Below are 4054 nucleotides of genomic sequence, written 5' to 3'. Positions count from 1 at the left end.
TAGACAGACAGACACTGAAATATCCAAACAAGCTTCTTTTGGGTTTCCCTCAAGCAAGTTCCCTTACAAGGCTTTGGTTGGCTAAAGATACTTGCCTAAGGTGCCATGCGATGGGACAGAACCTGGAATCACATGGCTGGGAAGCAAGCTTCTTAACCATGCAGCTATGCCAACACCTATGAATGTATTTATGAATATATGTGCAGGTAGTGGTCAGAAGTCAAAGAAGCATTCCAGGAATATTTCACAATATTACTAAAAGTCAGACAAAGTCTAGCACATCCATCAAAAGTGGCACAACAGAAAAAACTGGTTAGTGAGCAGGTGGTAGAACCTAAAAACTGGTTCCATAGCTCATAGTTCCTAAGTTCTAGGAAGTCCATTCTGTTATTGTTGCAGCTAACAGATCATTCTTTGTTTTACTGATTTTGTAATCTCAAGACAGTTAAGAATCTGTAAATGATATTTTTAAAAATAGAAGTATGTCTCCTTGCATTTTGTTCATTTGTTTCTACATCTGTTTTTCCATACTAGTATGTGTCAGATGGATATATTATTGAGGCACTACTTTAGAAACAGATGTTTATCCTGTCTCTAATCTTTAACTGCCTTTCAAGTAAGGCACCTCTTATTTCACATTTACAAAATCCAAGGGAGAGGCAAAGGCTGATACAGCTTGGCACTTGTGACGTCACAACTCATTTCTTCAGCTGAGTGAACTGGAACAACATGAAATATAGTGTCTTACTCAAGAAAATAACACACAGCCTGGTCCAGAAATTGAACTCACTTCCACATGATTGTGAGTCTGACACTAACCACTGAGCCATGTGCCTCATATATATCAAATAGAAGGGGATCTTCAAGAACATGAATACCTCCTACCATATTTATATGTTGGCAAATTCATCCAGTCATTTAAGTTGTTCTTGTATAATTGAAGTCATTGAAATTATTATGCAATAGTTTACATCATCATTGTTTATATTCATGTTTTACAACTTGTTAAATGATCTATTTAACCCATATGTAGTTGAAACAGTTGTAACTAAGAAATACATGTGATACCTGTACCTCCATTCTTTTGGTTACTTTATATATACAAGTATATATGTATTTAAGTCACAATATATGGATTCAAGTAATCTGGTAGTACTCATTTAAAAAAAAAAAACTCCTTAATGTATCATTCTATAAAGAATTTCTTTCACCTGAGGACATAGCTTAAATTCTGCTATATTTTGAGGAAGTTTTTGCATTAATGCAAACATGTAATTCATTTATTATTAAATATAATAATATAAATTATTTACATGTTCTTAAGTTATAAAACAATTTGCCATGATATTAGAATTTTCTTATTGTTAAATAAAATTCCATCAAACTATTTCTGTCATTTGTGACATATATATGTATATATACACAAACACTCATGCACACACATTAAAGTGTGCATGTATGTAAGCTGTCCAATTGGTTGGGTTGCTAGTGTTATATGATTGCTTTATATAATCCTTGTGGCTCTCTGAGGCCAACTTTGCCTTTGGTCTTCCTCACACATTGATAACATATCAGTCCTCTATTAGGGTTGATATTTCTCATCCCGCCACTCTTTCTTTCTGCCTGCTTTTCTCTATTCTGGAAAAAGCAATGGTTGTAGCCAGACCTGGAGAGGGATGAACTCCACTAGATGTTTAAAATGCCCAAGACACACTGCATCTCACTATGGCACCTCTTCAATTCCATCAAGGAATAGAGGGCCCAAGGCAGCGTTTCTTAACTGGGATCCTTATATGATCTTCTTGGTAATATTTACCTGCAATATATTCCTAATACTTCTACAATATATAAAATAATCTTTTTTAACACATGCCAGCATGGAAAGTGGACATTAAATGACCATGATGATGACATTTTAATATTTAATTACCAAAACATGATTTTTTAAACATCAGATGTCTAGGAGGGTCCATCCAAGTCAAATAGGAATCAATGGGATCACAAGTAAACAAAAAAAAAAAAATGGTTGAGAAACCCCAACCCAAGGTAAGGTATATATATTAATATATATACTCATATCACTGTAGAGTGGTTGGCATTAGGAAGGGCATCCAGCCATAGAAGCCATGTCAAAGCTGACAGTGGAACTCACCAAATCCTGTCAAACCATGCAACTCATGTGAGCAAGGGAAATGGATGTTAAATGACGATGATAACACCCCCCACCACACACAATAATTGAAATTTTTTAATACATCAGATTGCTTTCAACACAAGCATTTTTCTTTCTTTGTTTAAAAGTTGTTATCATTCAATATAGCGAATACTCTTTTATAAATAACTTCAAAAAGATACAAATTCTCTCACTCACTCACTCACTCACTCACACACACACTCACACACACACACAATTTGGCTAAATAACTGAGTTAATCTCATGCCATTCTTCAAAAATATTTTATGCATGTCACACAGCCCATGAAAAAGCAAGACATCAAGGATCTGTGTTTCTAGAACCTCAGCAGGAAACACATCATGTTCTTCACAAATAATTGCATTTCTTCAATAACCCCACAAAACAAGTTGGCTTTTCTTAATTTATTTTTTTTAATTAATTATGTAACCAATGTTACTAGGGTCTCGGCTTTTATAACATGTGACATCTCCTTTCAAAAGAAACATTAAACAGAGAGTTTTTGTTGTGTTAAAGTAGAGGTCAGCAGGTTCTTGGAGCATATGAAAGGCTGTATGATTAAAGAAAGCAGTAAAAAAAAAAAACTTTCTTACATAAAAATAAGCAACAGATTTGGGTTTGTTTATTCATCGTGATTTCTAACATTGGGCACAAGGTCACACATCTGGTGAAGAGAAGGTTAGTTAATGAAATGAACCCAAGAACTTGACTGGTACTTTATTTTCCATCTGAGATTTGAATTTAGAATGTAAAGGGCTGTAGTTAAATGCTGCAAGGCATTTTGTCTCTTGCTCTATCAATCCAGTTCTCTATTCAGGTCAGTGTTTCTCAACCTTTTTACCCTTAAAATAAATTACATGTCTCAAGGAACCCCTGCACAAAAAAATTATATACTATATCTTACTCATATTTTTTCATCGTAGTTCGCGTGATAATTTTTTTTATATATATATATATATATATATATATATATATATGGTTGTTACATTTTTTTTATAACATAATATTTAAGATAGGGTGATGTCTATATTACACTAACAAATATGTTGTGCATGTATAGTAATATTACGATCATGAAATTAGCATTAGCTTATCTCACTCTTTCTTGTGGAACTCCTACGAACCTTTTGAAGAACCCTAAGGTTCTGGGGAACCCAGGATGAGAAACGATTTAGGTCATAAATAAACTGTTTTTTGAGCCAATGAGTGAGCCTTTATTTTGGTTGCATGACATGCTAGAAATAGCAACTAACTCTCTCTCCAATCACCTAGCAGACTTTGAAGAAATGAAAAAACAAAAAAAATGCAGGTATTATACTGGATATTGTTATCTGAGATACCTTATGTCTGAGAAAAATGACAGGCTGGTCATGGCTGGACTATTTGATCACAGGTCAGCTCAACTAGGACTAAACACCAACAACCTTTTCTTCTGTACCGTATATTTCACTTTAACCCTTTCACCATATCCAGCCCAAATATTTAGCTGTTTTATGATGAAACTGACCAGAACCAACCTTTCACACCTAAAATAAACAAGCATTTCATAGAACTCTCAAAGCTATGAGAAAATGCATGATTAATTCAAAACAATATGAATAAAGAAGCATTACATTTGACAAAGAAATCTGAATGCTAAAAAGTTAATGTGTGTGTCCTTGAGTGTGTTTGTGCATGGGCATTTAGACAAAGATTTTAAGATTGTCTTATGGCAATATTCAGTTTTATACTAGACATTCTGACCAGTTACATGCCATAACCAGTGATATTTGTTTTTGAATGTAAAGATACACCCACTCTATTACTTATATTGAATGTGCTTTTGTTTCTGACTTATGGACAACCAACTAGTAGTAGTAG

At 33.9% G+C, this 4054-nt stretch overlaps 1 protein-coding gene across 1 annotated transcript in view; it reads right to left on the bottom strand.

The window, feature by feature from the left end:
* The window catches only part of LOC106871143 (uncharacterized), a 157201-nt gene that overhangs the window by 82201 nt on the left and 70946 nt on the right, over window positions 1-4054 (bottom strand). The gene's annotated exons all lie outside the window — the stretch shown is intronic.

This window comes from Octopus bimaculoides, chromosome 6, assembly GCF_001194135.2.
Source record: "Octopus bimaculoides isolate UCB-OBI-ISO-001 chromosome 6, ASM119413v2, whole genome shotgun sequence".
In the NCBI taxonomy this organism is placed as follows: domain Eukaryota; kingdom Metazoa; phylum Mollusca; class Cephalopoda; order Octopoda; family Octopodidae; genus Octopus; species Octopus bimaculoides.
Note: the sequence above shows the minus strand (reverse complement) of the source record. Positions and strands in the feature narration are given on the sequence as shown.